At 41.3% G+C, this 13,078-nt stretch overlaps 1 non-coding gene across 1 annotated transcript; it reads left to right on the top strand.

Annotated features, from left to right (window-relative positions):
• Positions 1-12,746: 12,746 nt before the first annotated feature.
• LOC112767607 (small nucleolar RNA R71) lies at positions 12,747-12,854 on the top strand. The gene has a single exon (XR_003185049.1). It is a non-coding gene; the product is annotated as a small nucleolar RNA R71 (small nucleolar RNA).
• The last annotated feature ends 224 nt before the right edge of the window (positions 12,855-13,078 follow it).

Here is a 13,078-nt window from a genome sequence, read left to right as displayed (position 1 = left end):
GTAAATGTGCATTAAGGATTGTATAGTAGTTTAAAAGTTTGAAAGGAAGAAGTTACAATCCAAAATGTATCAGAATTCAAGTTAAATAGAAAAATTGTCATTATGCCATGGTTAGAAAGTTAGAGGAAAGTGAAAAATCAGAAAAGATATTTTAAAAGGTTAGTATGGTGAGAATTTGAAAAAGAAGTCCGTAAATTAAAATTAGTGAGTCAGTAAAAAGTGAGTTAAGGTAAGTGGCATAAAGAAAATATTCCATGTAACAAGGATTCACAGGTAGGAACTATAGTGACTCATAACCAAACAAGAAAAACAAGTAGATGCTGATTCAAATAGATATAAAGAAAGCAAAAATTGGAATCAAAACATCACAAATGCAGTTTATAAACTAGGAAATCAAAAAGGATAAGAAAGCATGCCCTGGCAATTATGAAATGGTTTGGTTAAAGCAGTGGAAAATAGAGTTTAAATTGCTAAACCGAAATATGAATGAAAACATTTTTATAGAAATTTGGGCAGCATTCCGGCTAAAATTGGATTATCCCGGAAAATAAACAGCAATCAAAGCAGTTCATATGAATTAAAAAGTCAAGCTGCAGGTACATATATATAATATAAACATGAAAATTCAATGTAAAGAGCAGCAATATACAAGAAATATAGCATATGAACAAGATTACAGCAACAACAGATTTGCAAATATGATAAAATAGAAGCAAGAACAATGCAAATAAACAGACCTAGAGCCACTAACCACAGCCTAGGCTACCTAACAACCTAAAATCCACTACAACATGCAAGACTATCTATCCTAATTATGAACAGAAACGGAAAAAAATAAGAAGAACTACGAACGGATAAAAGGGATTGCCTGTTGCGGAACCTAGAAGGCGGAATAAGGAGAGTAGGCAGGAAGGTGGTTGGGTGGTAGTGGTGGTGGCGTTCGGTGGTTGGCACGGTGGCTGGCGGTGGTGGGCACGATGGCGCGGCTGTTCGGCAGGGGGAAAGGAGAGAGTGATGGGGGTAGGGAAAGGGAGGGGGAAAAGGGGTGGTGTTGCTGGTTGAAGGGGGTTGTGGTTGGACGGTGGCGGCGGCGTGTGGTGGCGCGGAGGGGGGCAGTGGCGGGGGAGGAGGGAGGAAGAAGAAATAGGAAGAAAGAAGAGGGGGTTGGTTGCGGCTGGGGGTGGACAGCGGCGGTGGGTGGTCGGCGGTTCCCGGCGGTGGTTGGTGCAGCGGTAATGGTGGCTGGGTGGTGGTGGTTGAGGGTTGGGGAGAGAGAGAGAGAGGGGGTTCAGGGGGGCGGCGCGATAATAAGGTTCGCGTGATCTGGGGGGGTTATATTTTGAAATCCACGCGGCCGCGTGGGGCACGCAGTCGCGTGGTGGGGGTGAAAATAGGGGTGACGCGATCGCGTAGGTCGCGCGATCGAGTGAGAGGGGTAGGAGAGGGGATGACGCGATCGCGTGGGTCGCACGATCGCGTCGCTGGAATTTGTGCTAGACGCACGACTCCAGCGTCGTTTCGGCGCAACTCTCTGTCTCCTTCTAGTGTGTTGTGCAATCCATGCGACGCGATCGCGTCACTCACGCGGTCGCGTGGGATTGTTTTTGTGCAAGTGACGCGATCGCATGGGGCATGCGATCGCGTGGGCCAATTTGTGCAAAACGCACAAGGGCCGCACGATTCCAGCCTAACTTTCTGGACGTTGGATCTTGACGCCGATCTCCAGGGCACGCAGCCGCGTGGGTGACGCGGTCGCGTGGATAGTGTTTTCGCAATATGACGCAATCGCATGGGGCATGCGGTCGCGTCGTGCATTCCCTTTTTTTTGTATGTAAGATAAATGCAGAATGCAATGATTCATATGAATGCTATGCATGATTCCAGGTTCAATAAAGTAAAATGAAAAGAAAATAAAAATGAAAGCAATTAACAAGAATTAAATTGAAAAAGAAGTGACCATACCATGGTGGGTTGTCTCCCACCTAGCACTTTTAGTTAAAGTCCTTAAGTTGGACATTGGAGGAGCTTCCTGCTATGGCGGCTTATGTTTAAATTCGTCCAAAAATCTCCACCAGTGCTTGGAATGTCAATAGCCTCCGGGATCCTAAACTAGGCATGCAAAGCTTCTGAACAGCTTCAAACAGATTGTTAGGCTCTCGAGGGGTGACAAACGTCAGAATAAACTCCAGGATCCCAAGCCTTGCTTTTAAATCCGCCTCCGTCTTGATCTACATGTCTCCATCCGGGTGGTTTAAAGAGTAGAATCTCACCATGGTGACCAAACGTTCTCTGTGATCCATGCAATTGAGCATGATACCAATCCGTGTACTTCGAGGTGAAGCGTGGAACCTTATTGAACCTTGTGCACCAACTCTGAGTACGAGCCATTTTCCTCTTACTCTTAAAGCTGCAAAGAGCTCTAAGCTGGCCATCTGTTTCAAGCAAACCATATTCAAGTGAATAAGTAAAGTTATAGGTTAAGGATTGTACTCACTTGAAGCTTGTATTAGGTGGTAATGGCCTTGGGATAGGTGTTTCCGGTGGTTCTGTAACTTCTACTCCCTTGTGCTCTTTTATGAATTCCTCCACTTCCTTGCAAGGTTCTACAATTGTATCTGTGTCCTGGTCAAAGTCTTCTATGTCTTCCTCATCACTTGAGTCATAGATTGGAGGTTGAGAGAAATCTACCTCCGCATCGTCTTCATATTCACTTGGGAAAGATTCTTCGACCTCAGAGAATTCACTTGCGGATGGCAGTTCATTACTAAGAGAATTTGACTTGTGACTATCATCATCAAGGGAATTTGTGTCCTGGGTTATTCCGTCTGATTCTTCATAAACAACTTGCCTTGGAGATTGTACAATATCCTCCTTAGCATCAACTGTAGCGTCCTTGATGGAGTTCTCCTCAGTTCTGGATTCCCATGGAGGTTCAGCATCTCCTAGATCTTCAACCAACTCTTTTTCTTGAACAATGATAGCTTCTTCTACTTGTTCTAGTACGAATTCATTCTCTGTCTTGTCCACTGGAGTTTCTGGTATCTCCTTCATGCTATGCTCTTCGTTAGACTGTTCACATGGGGCTGTGGCTGATCCTTGTGTATTTGAGCGCCTAGAAACCCATTGAATTATTGCTTGCTCCAGTTGTCGAATGGTTGTTTGAAGTTTATTTACTGTTTCCTTTAGACGAACCTCTGCTTCTCGGGTTGCCGGATTTGGACATGATACATAGGAAAGTGGTGGTGATTGGGAGTGATTGGATTGGTACTGGGGTAAGGAAGGATCATATGGTGGCAAATGGTGAAGAGAAGCTTGTGAGTGTGGTGGTTCGAGGTTATGTTGAAAGGATGGTTTATATGCACGGGGTGGGGCTTGTTGGTAGTTACAAGGTTGTCCACCATATCTTTCAGCTGGGTATGCACGGTAGAATAGTCTTTGTCCAGGATATCTCAGAGGGTGTTGCTGCCTAAAGGGTTGATTAGATCCTCTTGGCTCCATCCATCCTTGATTGGTCTGACCTTGATGCATATTCCTGCTGTAACTTCTATTTCCTTCAACAAAGTTAGAACCAAACTCAAAGCGAGAGGGGTGAGAATTCATGGTAGCAAATGAAAAATAAAAAGGAAAAACAGAAATAAATAAACAAGTAAAAGAAAAATATTTACAATAACCAATAATAAGGCACACGTTACCAGTTCCCCGGCAACGGCGCCATTTTAATGAGAGAACTTTTGCGTGGTCTAGAAAATTGCGGACAAATCCTCATTGCAAGTATAGTTTCTAAACCTTCAAAATTCCTTTCATACAAACGTTTTGGTTGTCACAAGTAACAAACCCCTTAAAAATTGTTAACCGAGTATTCAAACCTCGGGTCGTCTTCTCAAGGAACTGCAAGGAAGTATGTTCTTATTATTGGCTATAAAGGTTGTAATCGGGGTTTAGAAGGTGAGAAGCTAGTGATTTAAATGACAAGTAAAGTAAATGGTAATTAAAATAAATAAAACTGTAAAGCAAACTTTTGGCAAGGTAAGAGAAATTGGAAATCCAACTTAATTATCTCTCTCAACAATAATGAAAGTTGAATCTAAATTCCACTTAGTTAACCTTTACTAAAGCAAAGGAAAGTCAAGGGACTAATTAGTTTGACCTTCGAATCCTATTTAATTCCTAAGAAAAAGTTGGGATTATTGAAGTTCAGTTCAATTAGCAAGATAACGATTATCAATTATGCTGAGTTTAATAATGTTGAGTTACTGATTTCTTTACCAAGACCAAAAAGGGAAAAAGTAAAATTGTTGGAATAAAAATGTCCTTAGATGGGAAGCAATAATAACTTAAATTAAAGAGAACAATAATAAATTGAAATACCTCAAATAATCATTAATTCAAATAATAATCTGTAGCATGGAATAATTCATAAGCCAATTGGGCAACATCTGTAGATACGAATAAAAGCATTAAAGTAAAAGTAGCATAGAAATATAAATTAAAGTAAATATTAAACCTGGATCGAGAGTCACTCTTAAAAACTAAGAGAAGTCCTAAATCCTAATCCTAAGAGAGAGAGAGGAGAGAATCTCCCTCTCAAAACTAAATCTAAATCATGGAAAGTAATAAAAATGCGAGCTCTCTTTTGAATGGATGCATTCCCCCATTTTATAGCTTCTAGTCTGTGTGTTCTGTACCTGGATCTGGGCCAAAAGGGCTTCAGAAATCACTGGGGGCGTATTCTGTAAATTCTGATACGTGGCCTCTGTCACGCGTCCGCGTGGGTCACGCGGTCGCGTCATCTGGAGTTTTCCTTGTGGCGCGGTCGCGTCGGTCACGCGTCCGCATCGAATGCGCTAAGCTCAAGTCGCGCGGCCGCGTCAGTCATGCGGCCGCATCGCTGCTTCTTCGCTTCTGGCACGCGATCGCGTCATCCATGCGATTGCATGGATGTTAGTTTCTTCAAAACTCCGTTTCGCACTTTCCTTCCATTTTTGTACGTTTCCTTTTCCATCCTTTAAGTCATTCTATCTTAGAAAATCTGAAACTACTCAACACACTAATCACGGCATCGAATGAAAATAAAGGTAATTAAAATAATTAATTTTAAAGTTTAGGAAACATATTTTTCACGTACATCACATAATAAGGAAGGGAAAGTAAAACCATGCAATTAATATGAATAAGTGGGTGAAGGATTGAATAAATCATTCAAACTAAGCACAAAATAACTCATGAAATATGGGTTTATCAAGCATGTACCCAATTCCCAAATATATAAAATACAAAGCATCCTTTTATCCCAACCAATGTTCCCAAATCTCTCCAAACTTGAATAATAAACACTCTTACTAGCCTAAGCCAATCAAAGATCCAAACAAGGGACTTTTATTGTTTTTCGCTTTAGGCTTGAAATGTGCTAAAATAAGGAACAATTGGGTTAAGCGTAGGCTCAAAATTGGTTAACAATGGAAGGTAAAAGGTAGGCTATTTGGGTAAGTGAGCTAATGAAACAATGGCCTCAATTATATAAATGCATGAATACAAGGAATAATGGACATATAGAATTAAGCAAATCAAGGATCACAATCATAGAAAGAGAACAATTGCACACAAGAAGGAAAATAAGTGGTTATACGATGTAACCACATCATTAGGCTCAAAACTCACTAGCTTGTGTTCTTAGCTCAAAACATGCTTCACAAAATGTATACAATTCAAGCAAGTTCCACAAAAAGTTTTCAATCAATTGGAGTGGTGCACTATAGATAAATTCTTTGGAAAAATTTATTGTTTGACCAAGCTTATTCTAAATGCAATATTGTGATTTAGAAATTTAAAATCTCCTTAGTTTATCCCTTTCTTTAATCAAAACAATTTTCTTATGCAAAAAGGGTAAACTTAGGTTTCAACAATCCAAAATATTTTTCTAATCACAACCACTAAGCCAAAACAACTACATAAAGCAAAAATAAACTAAAATATGAAATATCTAGAATGCAAGGTGCAAAATGCAACAAACTAAAATAAAAGTAACAACTAAAACAAAAGTATCAAAATAACAAATATGTACAACAACCCAAAAGTAGTAAAAATAAAGTGCAAAGTACAAGAAATAACATAAAATAGGCGATAAATGTCCGAACTTATCATCCAAAATGGCAACTCCACTGGTGCACGAAATTGTGATGTCCAGGCTCAAACTATTCCTGGTACGTGAGCAACTTGGTACGCGTAATCGTGATTACACATTCATAATATGTCACAACTTTGATACAACTAACCAGCAAGTGCACTGGGTCGTCCAAGTAATACCTTACGTGAGTAAGGGTCGAATCCCACGGAGATTGTTGGTATGAAGCAAGCTATGGTCACCTTGTAAATCTCAGTCAAGCAGATATAAAGTGATAATGGTGTTTTCGAATTTAATATAATAAAATAGGGATAGAGATACTTATGTAAATCATTGGTAGGAATTTCAGATAAGCGAATGGAGATGCTTTTCGTTCCTCTGAACCTCTGCTTTCCTGCTATCTTCATCCAATCAGTCTCACTCCTTTCCATGGCTGGCTTTATGTGATACATCACCACTGTCAATGGCTACTTTCGGTCATCTCTCGGGAAAATGATCCAATGCCCTGTCACAGCACGGCTAATCGTCTGGAGGCATCACCCTTGTCAATGGCTTCATCTTATCCTCTCAGTGAATAATATGCTCACGCACCCTATCACGGCATGGCTATTCATCTGTCGGTTCTCGATCATGCTGGAATAGGATTTACTATCCTTTTGCGTCTGTCACTAACGCCCTGCAATCGCGAGTTAGGAGCTCGTCACAGTCATTCAATCATTGAATCCTACTCGGAATACCACAGACAAGGTTTAGACTTTTCGGATTCTCTTGAATGCCGCCATCATTCTAGCTTACGCCACGAAGATTCTGGTTAGGAGATCTAAGAGATACTCATTCTAGCTTAATTCATGTAGAACAGAAGTGTTTGTCAGGCACGCGTTCATAAGGGAGAAGGATGATGAGCGTCACACATAATCATCACCTTCATCACGTTCTTGGGTGCGAATAGATATCTTAGAGGCGAAATAAGATGAATTGAATAGAAAACAGTAGTACTTTGCATTAATCTTTGAGGAACAGCAGAGCTCCACACCTTAATCTATGGAGTGTAGAAACTCTACCGTTAAAAGTACATAAGTGAAGGTCCAGGCATGGCCGAGATGGCCAGGCCCCAAAACGTGATCAAAGGATCATAAGGTAATCCAAAGATGATCAAAAGATGCCTAATACAATAGTAAAAGGTCCTATTTATAATAAACTAGCTACTAGGGTTTACATGAGTAAGTAATTGATGTATAAATCCACTTCCTGGGCCCACTTGGTGTGTGTTTGGGCTGAGCCTGAGTGTTGCACGTGTAGAGGTTCTTCTTGGAGTTGAACGCCAGTATTTGTGCCAGTTTGGGCGTTCAGCTCTGGTTTTGGCTCCTTTTCTGGCGCTGGACGCCAGATTTGGGTAGAAAGCTGGCGTTGAACGCCAGTTTACGTCGTCTATTCTTGGCCAAAGTATGGACTATTATACATTGCTGGAAATCCCTGGATGTCTACTTTCCAACGCAATTGGAAGCGCGCCATTTCGAGTTCTGTAGCTCTAGAAAATCCACTTTGAGTGCAGGGAGGTCAGAATCCAACAGCATCAGTAGTCCTTCTTCCACCTCTGAATCAGATTTTTGCTCAAGTTCCTCAATTTCAGCCAGAAAATACCTGAAATCACAGAAAAACACACAAACTCATAGTAAAGTCTAGAAATGTGAATTTAACATAAAAACTAATGAAAACATCCCTAAAAGTAACTAGATTCTACTAAAAACATACTAAAAACAATGTCAAAAAGCGTATAAATTATCCGCTCATCACAACACCAAACTTAAATTGTTGCTTGTCCCCAAGCAACTGAAAATCAAATAGGATAAAAAGAAGAGAATATACTATAAATTCCAAACTATCAATGAAACAGAGCTTCAATCATATGAGCGGGACTTATAGCTTTTTGCCTCTTTAATAGTTTTGGCATCTCACTTTATCCATTGAGGTTCAGAATGATTGGCATCTATAGGAACTTCAGATTTCGAATAGTGTTATTGACTCTCCTAGTTCAGTATGATGATTCTTGAACACAGCTTCTTTATGAGTCTTGGCCGTGGCCCTAAGCACTTTGTTTTCCAGTATTACCACCGGATACATAAATGCCACAGACACATAATTGGGTGAACCTTTTCAGATTGTGACTCAGCTTTGCTAAAGTCCCCAACTAGAGGTGTCCAGGGTTCTTAAGCACACTCTTTTTTTGCTTTGGACCTTGACTTTAACCGCTCAGTCTCAAGTTTTCACTTGACACCTACACGCCACAAGCACATGGTTAGGGACAGCTTGGTTTAGCCGCTTAGACCAGGATTTTATTCCTTTAGGCCCTCCTATCCACTGATGCTCAAAGCCTTGGGGTCCTTTTTATTTGCCCTTGCCTTTTGGTTTTAAGGGTTATTGGCTTTTTCTGCTTGCTTTTTCTTTTTCTTTCTATTTTTTTTTCTATTTTTTTTTTCGCCCCTTTTTTTCTTCTTTTTTTTTTTGCAAGCTTTGTTCTTTGCTGCTTTTTCTTGCTTCAAGAATCATTTTTATGATTTTTCAGATTATCAAATAACATGTCTCCTAGTCATCATTCTTTCAAGAGCCAACATATTTAACATTGTTAAACAACAACTTCAAAAGACATATGCACTGTTCAAGCATTCATTCAGAAAACAAGAAGCATTGTCACCACATCAATATAATTAAACTAAGTTCAAGGATAAATTCGAAACTCATGTACTTCTTGTTCTTTTGAATTAAAACATTTTTCATTTAAGAGAGGTGATGGATTCATAGGACATTCATAACTTTAAGGCAAAGTTGCTAACTACTAATGATCATGTAATGAAGACACAAACATAGATAAGCACATAACATATAAAACGAAAAACAGAAGAAAGAAGAACAAGGAATGAATCCACCTTAGTGATGGTGGCATTTCCTTCTTGAGGAACCAATGACGTCCTTGAGCTCTTCTATGTCTCTTCCTTGTCTTTGTTGCTCCTCCCTCATTGCTTTTTGATCTTCTCTTATTTCATGAAGCATGATGGAGTGCTCTTGATGTTCCACCCTTAGTTGTCCCATATTGGAACTCAATTCTCCTAGGGAGGTGTTGATTTGCTCCCAATAGTTTTGTGGAGGAAAGTGCATTTGCGGCATCTCCGGGATCTCATGGGAATGAGCTTCTTGCGCCTCTTGAGCTCCATGATTGGGCTCTCTTGCTTGCTCCATCTTCTTCTTAGTGATGGGCTTATCCTCTTTAATGAGGATATCTCCTTCTATGAAAGCTCCAGCTGAGTAACATAGATGGCAAATGAGGTGAGGGAAGGCTAACCTTGCCATAGTGGAGGACTTGTCAGCCACCTTGTAGAGTTCTTGAGGTATAATCTCATGAACTTCCACCTCTTCTCCAATCATGATGCTATGGATCATGATGACCCGGTCTATAGTAACTTTAGACCGGTTGCTAGTGGGAATGATTGAGCATTGAATAAACTCCAACCATCCTCTAGCTATAGGCTTGAGGTCCAATCTTCTTAGTTGAACCGGCTTGCCTTTGGAGTCAATCTTCCATTGAGCTCCTTCTACACATATGTCCATAAGGACTTGGTCCAACCTTTGATCAAAGTTGACTCTCCTTGTGTAGGGGCGTGCGTTCTCTTCCATGTTTGGCAAGTTGAATGCCAACCTCACATTTTCCGGACTAAAATCTAAGTATTTTCCCCGAACCATTGTAACATAGTTCTTCGGATTCGGGTTCTTACTTTGATCATGGTTCTTGGTGATCCATGCATTGGCATAGAACTCTTGAACCATTAGGATGCCGACTTGTTGGATGGAATTTGTTAGAACTTCCCAACCTCTTCTTTGAATTTCATGTCGGATCTCCGGATACTCATTTCTTTTGAGTTTGAAAGGGACCTCGGGGATCACCTTCTTCTTGGCCACAACATCATAGAAGTGGTCTTGATGGGCTTTGGAGATGAATCTTTCCATCTCCCATGACTCGGATGTGGAAGCTTTTATCTTCCCTTTCCCTCTTCTAGAGGATTCTCCGGTCTTGGGTGCCATCAATGGTAATGGAAAAACAAAAAAGCTATGCTTTTACCACACCAAACTTAGAATATTGCTCGCCCTCGAGCAATAAACAAAAGAATAGAAGAAGAAGAAGAAGAAATATGGAGAGGGAGAGGGAGATGTGGTTTCGGCCAAGGAGAGTGTAGAGGGGTGTGTTGTGTGAATTTGATGAAGAATGGAGGTCTTTATATAGGGAAGGGAGGGGGGTTAAGGTTCGGCCATATGGGTGGGTTTGGGTGGGAAATTGGTTTTGAATTTTTGAAGGTAGGTGGAGTTTATGAGGTAGGTTTATGGGGAAGAGTGGATGGATGTCAGTGGTGAAGAGGTGATGGGGAAGAGTGTTTATGGGGTTGTGTGAAAGAGAGTGGTGAGAAGAGGTGAGTGGAGGTAGGTGGGGATCCTGTGGGGTCCACAGATCTTGAGGTGTTCAAGGATTTACATCCCTGCACCTATTAGGCATGTAAAAATGCCTTTGTACCCAACTCTGGGCGTTCAGCGCCAGGTTGGTGGCCATTTTGGGCGTTCAACGCCCATTTGTGTGCCATTTCTGGCGTTGAACGCCAGAACCATGCCTGTTCTGGCGTTCAGCGCCCAGAAGCTGCCCATTTTGAGCGTTCAGCGCCAGAACCATGCTCTGTTCTGGCGCTGAACGCCAGACAGATGCTCCTCCAGGGTGTGATTTTTCTTCTGCTATTTTTGATTCCGTTTTCAATTTTTATATTTATTTTGTGACTCCACATGATCATGAACCTAAGAAAACATGAAAAACAATAAAAATAAGAATTAGATAGACATTGGGTTGCCTCCCAACAAGCGCTTCTTTAATGTCAAAAGCTTGACAGTGGGATCTCATAGAGCCTCACAGATGTGCAGAGCTTTGTTGAGACTCCCCAACACCAAACTTAGAGTTTGGATATGGGAGTTCAACACCAAACTTAGAGTTTGGTTGTGGCCTCCCAACACCAAACTTAGAGTTTGACTGTGGGGGCTCTGGTTGACTCTGCTTGGAGAGAAGCTTTTTCTGCTTCCTCTCCATGGTTGCAGAGGGAGATCCTTGAGTTTTAAACACAAGGGAGTCCTCATTCCATTGAAGGACTAGTTCACCTCTGTCAACATCAATCACAGCTCTTGCTGTGGCCAGGAAAGGTCTTCCTAGGATGATGGATTCATCCTCTTCCTTTCCAGTATCCAGGACTATGAAATCAGCAGGGATGTAAAGGCCTTCAACCTTTACTAACACGTCCTCTACTTGTCCATAAGCCTGTTTTCTTGAGCTGTCTGCCATCTCTAGTGAGATTTTAGCAGCTTGCACCCCATAGATTCCCAGTTTCTCTATTACAGAGAGAGGCATAAGGTTTATTCCTGAACCAAGGTCACACAGAGACTTAAAGATCATGGTGCCTATGGTGCAGGGTATTATGAACTTTCCAGGATCCTGTCTCTTCTGAGGCAATGTCAGTTGATCCAGATCACTTAGTTCATTGATGAACAAGGGAGGTTCAACTTCCCAAGTATCAATGCCAAATAATTTGGCATTCAGCTTCATGATTGCACCAAGAAACTTGGCAGTTTGCTCTTCAGTAACATCCTCATTCTCTTCAGAAGAGGAATACTTATCAGAGCTCATGAAGGGCATAAGGAGGTTCAATGGAGTCTCTGTGGTCTCTAGATGAGCCTCAGAGTCCTTTGGTTCCTCAGAGGGAAGCTCCTTATTGATCACTGGACGTCCCAGGAGGTCTTCCTCCTTGGGATTCACGTCCTCTCCTTCCCTTACAGGTTCGGCCATGGTGCTTATGTCAATGGCCTTGCACTCTCCTTTTGGATTCTCTTCTGTATTGCTTGGGAGAGTACTAGGAGGGATTTCAGTGATCCTTTTACTCAGCTGGCCCACTTGTGCTTCCAAATTTCTAATGGAAGACCTTGTTTCATTCATGAAACTTACAGTGGCCTTAGATAGATCAGAGACTAGATTTGCTAATTTAGAAGCATTTTGTTCAGAGTTCTCTGTCTGTTGCTGAGTTGATGATAGAAAAGGCTTGCTATTGCTAAACCTATTTCTTCCACCATTATTAAAGCCTTGTTGAGGCTTTTGATCCTTCCATGAGAAATTTGGATGATTTCTCCATGTTGAGTTATAGGTGTTTCCATAAGGTTCACCTAAGTAATTTACCTCTGCTATTGCAGGGTTCTCAGGATCATAGGCTTCTTCTTCAGAAGATGCCTCTTGAGTACTGTTGGATGCAGCTTGCATTCCATGCAGACTCTGAGAGATCATATTGACTTGCTGAGTCAATATTTTATTCTGAGCCAATATGGCATTCAGAGTATCAACTTCAAGAACTCCCTTCTTCATAGGCGTCCCATTACTCACAGGATTCCTTTCAGAAGTGTACATGAACTGGTTATTAGCAACCATGTCAATGAGTTCTTGAGCTTCTGCAGGCGTTTTCTTTAGGTGAATGGATCCACCTGCAGAAGTGTCCAGTGACATCTTTGATAGCTCAGATAAACCATCATAGAATATATCCAGGATGGTCCATTCTGAAAGCATGTCAGAAGGACACTTTTTGGTCAACTGTTTGTATCTTTCCCAAGCTTCATAGAGGGATTCACCTTCTTTCTGTCTGAAGGTTTGAACATCAGCTCTAAGCTTGCTCAGCTTTTGAGGAGGAAAGTACTTGGCTAAGAAAGCTGTGACCAGCTTATCCCAAGAGTTCAGGCTGTCTTTGGGTTGAGAATCCAACCATAATCTAGCTCTGTCTCTTACAGCAAAAGGGAAAAGCATGAGCCTGTAGACTTCAGGATCTACTCCATTAGTCTTAACAGTATCACATATCTGCAAGAATTCAGTTAAGAACTGAAAAGGATCTTCAGATG

This window comes from Arachis hypogaea, chromosome 17 (assembly GCF_003086295.3).
Source record: "Arachis hypogaea cultivar Tifrunner chromosome 17, arahy.Tifrunner.gnm2.J5K5, whole genome shotgun sequence".
NCBI classification, from domain to species: domain Eukaryota; kingdom Viridiplantae; phylum Streptophyta; class Magnoliopsida; order Fabales; family Fabaceae; genus Arachis; species Arachis hypogaea.
Note: the sequence above shows the minus strand (reverse complement) of the source record. Positions and strands in the feature narration are given on the sequence as shown.